This window comes from Haliotis rubra, unplaced genomic scaffold, assembly GCF_003918875.1.
Source record: "Haliotis rubra isolate DU_JTF1 unplaced genomic scaffold, ASM391887v1 Scf1717, whole genome shotgun sequence".
In the NCBI taxonomy this organism is placed as follows: Eukaryota; Metazoa; Mollusca; class Gastropoda; order Lepetellida; family Haliotidae; genus Haliotis; species Haliotis rubra.
Window position 1 is genome coordinate 115,813 of NW_025765689.1, and position 6,712 is coordinate 122,524.

At 43.7% G+C, this 6,712-nt stretch overlaps 1 long non-coding RNA gene across 1 annotated transcript; it reads right to left on the minus strand.

Moving 5' to 3' along the window:
• Positions 1 to 3,151: 3,151 nt before the first annotated feature.
• LOC124272676 lies at positions 3,152 to 3,985 on the minus strand. The gene is made up of 2 exons (XR_006897403.1): positions 3,865 to 3,985; positions 3,152 to 3,463 (listed from the first exon to the last, which is right to left on the minus strand). It is a non-coding gene; the product is annotated as an uncharacterized LOC124272676 (long non-coding RNA).
• Positions 3,986 to 6,712: the final 2,727 nt, after the last annotated feature.

Below are 6,712 nucleotides of genomic sequence, written 5' to 3' on the forward strand. Positions count from 1 at the left end.
ATCGTCTCTCAAATCTGCTAACACGGCATCAAACTGTTCTCTGAGAACGACGGGAAGGTCTTCAGGCTGTTGACGCTGCAGCCAAGCTGGATTGAACGTCAGGTTGTAGTGCTGAGTATCAGTCCGGAATTTCTTGGTTGTTCTTTGGGTCGTCCGCTCCAACTGGTAGGGCACAGGCTCCTCTTCAAGTTCTTCTTCCTTCTCTGCTTCGTTCATTCGTGGTGACGGCATGGTGAGAACTGGCAAGACCCACGCTGAGCCTGGTTTATATAGGTCACGTCACCCTATGACGTCACAATAGGCCGTGCCAGTGCGCACCATGAGCTCATGTGTTATTTATAGGAATGATGTCATACCCCATGACGTCAGGATGAGAGTGGTGCGAACCGGATGCAACCGGTGCGAACCAGATGCGTCAAAGTGACGTCATCAACCCAGCTATATAAACTCGAGGTTTTCCAGCTCTCCTCATCAGTTGCTCACTGAAACTGGAAGCATGCAGACGTCTCCCGCCTCCGCCTCCTTCCGTTGCCGCCTGTGTGAAACAGATGACCACAGTTATCTACACTGTCCCAAGGTGACCTGTACCGAGTGTGGTGCTCAAGGTCATCGCCATTACGTATGTCCCAAGAAGACCAAGGACAACAACAAGCACGATAACAACACCTGCTACAACTGTGGAAGAAACGAAGGTCATCTCAGTTACGCCTGTCCACATCCCTGCCGTCACTGTGGTGAAGAGGACCATAAGAGTATGAACTGCTCTAACAAGGCCCAGAAACGTCCAGCATCCACCCACCAGTCAAGTGAACCGCCAAAGAAAGTGAGTAAACGTGAAAGCCAACATCTACTGACTCTACTCCATGACAAGGTCCTCCTCGTTCAAGATCGCATAGACACCATGTACTCTCTACTTCAACGCATCTTGGAGTTTGTCGAACCCATGGACGATTCCAGCAGCACGGCCTCCAGTGCACCACCATCACCACCATAGATGCCTCGGTGATCTCTCACCCACCCATACCAACGGCCCTTTTCAGGGCCACCCACCTGGCTCGAAAGAATGCTCCATCCAATGTTTTTAACCACACACACACACACACACACTTGTCTAGCCACGCCATCGTGTCCGCCTCACCCCTCTCCCTCCCTCCCTCTCCCTTTCCTCTCCTCTCCTTCCCTCTCCTTCCCGTCCCGTCCCGTCCGCCGCTCGTCCGTTCCGCCATCTTGAAAGGCGTCTACGCTCGCGAGATCCCGCGAGACTCCACGCGATCCCGCGAGATCTCACGCGATCCCACCGGATGGGCCCGCCCTCTTGAAACGCGTCCGCCATCTTGGCCCGGAGATGACGTCATCGTCATGCGCGCACCCACCGGAACCGGTCGTGACGTCATCGCCATGCGTACGCACCCACCGGAACCGGAACCCGAGTGATCTCCCCTGATAACAGTACCCCTGGGCGTCTTTTTCTTGATCCAAGATGGCGGCGCCCATGGAGACCGGATGTGCCGCCATCTTGAAAAGACGCCAGGGTACTGTTGTACACTACTAATAATAAATGTAGTTGAGAATGTGGATAGTTCAGCAGTATTTCTTATTTCTGCAACAAAAGACAGTTCATGTCAATGAATACACAAGGCACCAAGGTGCCTGAACGTGCTTGGATGATATTAGTAAAATGTGTATGCACGAAGAATACATACACCACACGTTTGTGTTTGTTAAAAGCCACAGTCCAATAAGAATTATCCAGCGAATTCGACGCACGAGAAGGGGCATCATGTTCGAGGATACCAAATTGTATCTGTTGTAAAGTGTAATGTTTTCATAGCAGTTACGACACTACAAATATTCCTTAAACCCCTTATCGGACGAAAGGCTTAAACGTAAATCAATGTTTGCACCAGTGATGTTAGCCGAGTGAAGCAACTGCAAATCAAGAAACAGGGTACTACGGAGCAGTTTACCGTACGAGACTGTGCGAGGCGATGACAACTGACTACAACCAGAATGGCGTTGTGACCAGTGTGACAATATGCCAAATGTATTACTTTATACCCTGACAAAATACTGTCGGCGCCTTTGATATTTTAGCGAAACATCTTACAATGTTCTAATACTAGTTTTATCTTATATATTGCTAGTTGTTATATAGTTTGACAAGACATTATTGAGAAATTTAGGAATATATTTAATTGGATTTCTAGTATAAACAACCTTGACCAGCTATCAAGTGATTGGTTTCATCCAAAAGAGACAACTCCGTTAATCGTTTTCATTGGTTTGTGAAGAGTTATCCCCTTTGTTTTACTTGCTAGCAGACGACATTTTCAGTGATCCTCAGTATGGATGATTTAGAGAAGGGGAAGATTTTTTAGAGTACTATAACAAAGGACATCAGATCAGCTTAAAGTGATTTCAAGTAGAGCAGGCATCCCTTTGTCCCCTGTTTATCGTTTTTTGAAAAATATTGCAAATGGATATGGCATTGAGCACAAGGGAGGCGCAGGTAGGCCCAGAAAATTTACTGTCGGTGCCAGGAGGCGGCTTGGTTTTCTTGTTCCCAAAACCAAACGACGGAGTTTAGTTCTATTGACATTTTTTGATTTTCCAGCAGGACAAAACCCAAAACATCGGTCAAAGCATTCACAGGCCAGGTTTCGGACCCACAATATGACATTATGAGCTCAGAATTCTGAGGAATATTGCTGAAATGAAAGAAGAGGTGGTCCGATATTGGGACAGCATGGACCACGACTTTCTAACTTCTTTGATCAGTAGTATGCCCCGCCCCATTGAAGCTTGCATTGCTGCCCATGGTGACTTGACAACATACTAACTGTTCACCTGTCTTTATGACCTGAGTTATGTTCTGCTAATATTCACATTTAATACGTGAGTAATGAGTGAAAAAAATCTTTAAATTCTCAATAATTTTCTGGTTGTACTGTGGATTGATCAGGTCACAATATGGCTGAAATACTGCCAACGTAACTAAAACTAAACTCTCACTCGCTCACCTGTAGTCATCATTTCTTGGAAAAGGTAATAACTATATAGCAATACACACTGTGTGCATGTGGCAGTCGTAATACCCTTTTTAGACCTACAAAAGAAATCAAAACAACATCAGCAGCTAAAACACCCTCACTGTTATAGAGTTCGGTTACACCGTCGCAGCTGAGATTCCAGTGTTTGTCTTGACAGTTGAATACCAGCTTTACACCACCCAGGTGTGTTTTGGTCACATTAAAGGTTACTGGTTGAAGACCTTGATCACCAACAGTTAGAATTTGTTTGACATCCCCGGTCTGCAGTGTGAAGTTTGATTCTGCAGAACAGTAGGAGCCTCGTATGTCGTAATACGCAGCAATGTTCACAGTCAGTGTCACTTCCTGCTGTAGGGTAAGCGTCTCTGTGTCCTTGTCACTGGTGATGTCGCATGTTGGTGCCCTTACAAGTGCTGTCAAAACAAAGGACTTCATGGAAAGACGAAAACAGCATTATTGAAGATATATTGTTGCGAGGATGTTGTTTCGAGGATGTAAATATCGCAGCACCTCCTGGGTGACTGCCATGACTAAGCCAATTTATGAAAAGAAAGCATAGATATGAACTGCTTATAGCATCAACAAAATACTATTTATGACGCTCACACGTTATATCATCCTATTTAGGTCTCATCGTCTCGGTTAAGTATAACCACTGAAGCCTTCTGGGTTGACGAGGCATGTGGAAATTGTCCTGCCATTTTCCGAACCATATGTTTGTCATCAATGTGTAATAAAACAAATGTGAGGTATTTTACTTGTATCTACATTCAATGGTATATGCTTGCTTTCATTGGCATACAGAAACACTAACCGAGTTTATTCACACCGCCACACGAAAGATCCCGCTGACTGTTGTGGCATGTAAACACCAGCCCTACTGTACCCAGATGGGGAGTCCGTCACATTTAGTGTTACTGATGAAGTGTTGTCAGAGACACTTTGGTACAGAGTCAGCTTCCATCAGCAGGGTTGTCACATTCCCGGTCTGGAGGGAGACGTTGTGGGCGGTGGAGCAGTAGTAGTCTCGTACGTCCACTGTAAGGATCAGATCCCGATACTGGACAAGTACATCAGTGTCATCCGAACTTGTGATGCTGCACGTTGGTGTCTCTGAAACATTAAATATAGTCTTAGACTGTTAAAATAATACGTAAAAAATCGAGCATTCTCATATAATTCAAATAGAATTTTGACTACTGACATTTGGTTGTATGTACAGCGAACACTGTTTGTCCGCTTTCAGAGCAAATAGTTTGAGTATGATGTGCCATCTGCAACTCCGTGTAACGTCGTGCGGGAAAGAATTGGTCCAAAGTTTCAATGTTTCGTAGTTTGATAAAACAATTGCATCCTCTTCTACCAGAAAAATACAATATACTTATCTCCAATAGGCATTTGGCAAAAACATTTAACTCTGTTAGGGACTGAGTTTTAAATATTTTGTGGATTTGTCTTCTTTGTATCTGAATTATAACTCGAATTCGCAGAATCAAAAGTACAGAGTGAGTGAGTGAGTGAGTGCGTTTAGTTTTGCGACGCTTTGGCAGTATTCCAACAATATCACGTTTGTGGACACCAAAATGGGTTTCACACCACAGGGGCGTGTCACGCTTAGAAACAGCGTTAGAAAGACATACAGGTATATAGACCCTACCCTAGTACTATATAAAAGGAAAGGGATGTAACGACGGAACCACCCCCTGCTCAATCAAAGTTAGATTTCACCACGTAAACGGATCGAAAGCGAGATGATTTCCCTACCAAATGAGCTATAAATGGTGACAATCGGATCATTATTTCAAAAGTTGTACGCCACGACTCACCGAAAACAGCTACCTCCGCAATTCCAAGCCACAATCTTGGATCACCCAAGACAGTGAAAACCATCGGCTATCATACTCACTTGTCGGCCATAGATGGCCTGGACATTCAAGTGATCTGACCAGATCTGCAGAAACTGAATTGGGCAATCCGATAGGTGGAAAATATAATATACTGTAAGATTTGGACTGTTTACTAATGGGTGCAAAATATGAACTTTGCAATATTCCTTCTAGTTTGATGATGTACGGAACAGTAAATAGTTAAGAATATTTTTTAGAGGTTGTAAAATGCATTCGATATTGATTCATTTTAAGAATCATATTTATAAATGTTTAACCTCTAAAATTATTCCTACCAATTTACTGCTCAGGTCACTTGAATGTCAAGGCCATCTATGGCCGACAAGTGAGTATGATTGCCGATGGTAATCTAACTTTGATTGAGGAGAGGGTGGTTCCGTCCTTACATCCCTTTCCTTTTATATAGTACTAGGGTAGGGTCTTTATACCTATATGTCTTTCTAACGCTGTTTCTAAGCGTGACACGCCCCTGTGCTTCACATTGTACCCATGTGGGATTCAAATCCGGGTCTTCGGCGTGACGAGAGCGAGCCCAACAAGTACAAGTACAAGGCTTCCCCACCTCCCCGAATCAAAAGAAGGAAATTGAAGCCAGAACGCCGGTCTTATTCCCAAGGATGGCAATGTTTCAGCCAAGTGTAAATATTGAGTGAGTGAGTGAGTTAAGAGTTTAAGTTACACCGTGCGTAAATATATGGCGCGAATCAAACCAGCGATTGACGGCATCAGCCACTGTCTAAGCAGTTTGGAAAGAATGACATGCAGTAAGTCTGGAGCACACCATCTCGTTTTTCACTTCCTTCAACAAGCAAGCTGAAGATTAAACCGATCCCGTATTTTATAGTGCTGGCCATCTAGATAACATTCCGCAGTTGAACTTGCATACCCATCTCAAAACACAATATGCTGACTCCGAGCCGACCAGTCCTTGTATAAACATGTTACACCGAGCGCCGATCAGGGTTACAAGTACTGCATTTTGATATCTTTGAATTAGTGGGTTGAATGAGTATGGCCTTACGGCGATTTTATGAATATTGCAGCAATATCAGGGCGGGAGACACCAGAAATGGGCTTCATACATTGTACCTATGTGAGGAATCGAACCCGTGTCTTCGGCGTAACGTTATCCTCCTGAGAGGGTACTTAAGTTCCAAAACAATTAAAGTGAATTTAAACATACTACTATTTTTAACCGTAGTATGTAAGTTATTTTGAATTATGGCTAGATTGTGATGGTGTAGTGTAAATCCAGCTAGGGTCCATGCAGGAAGCAAATGTACTGTAAGTCTCCATGGTCTTAGTATGGTGACCTACCGTCAGATGTTGGAAATCTATAGCCTGTTCTTATATTGTATTGTCATGTATAGTTAAGATGAATTTGGATTTAGTTACTAATTTATATCTGTGGTAATCGAATTGTTTTACTGTCCTTCGTGGACAGGTTTGTATAATTTACCTTCAATTATTATTAACCTATAACTTGATTTAGTCACGATATGGCTGACATATTGCCAAAGTGACTTTAATTGTAACTCACTCACTTCGGCGTAACGAGCCAACGCTTGAACCAATACGATATCCCACCGCCCCTTTAGTTAGGGCACACCTCGGTATCTAACTTCACACTTTCCGCTCGACGAACAGACGCTATATCTGTGCACTAGGTCACAGGAGCGGTTTTTTCAGAAATATCGCAAGGAGAATGTCTGAATATAACCAATGTAATGTGCATGCAGTATTTATTGCCTTTTA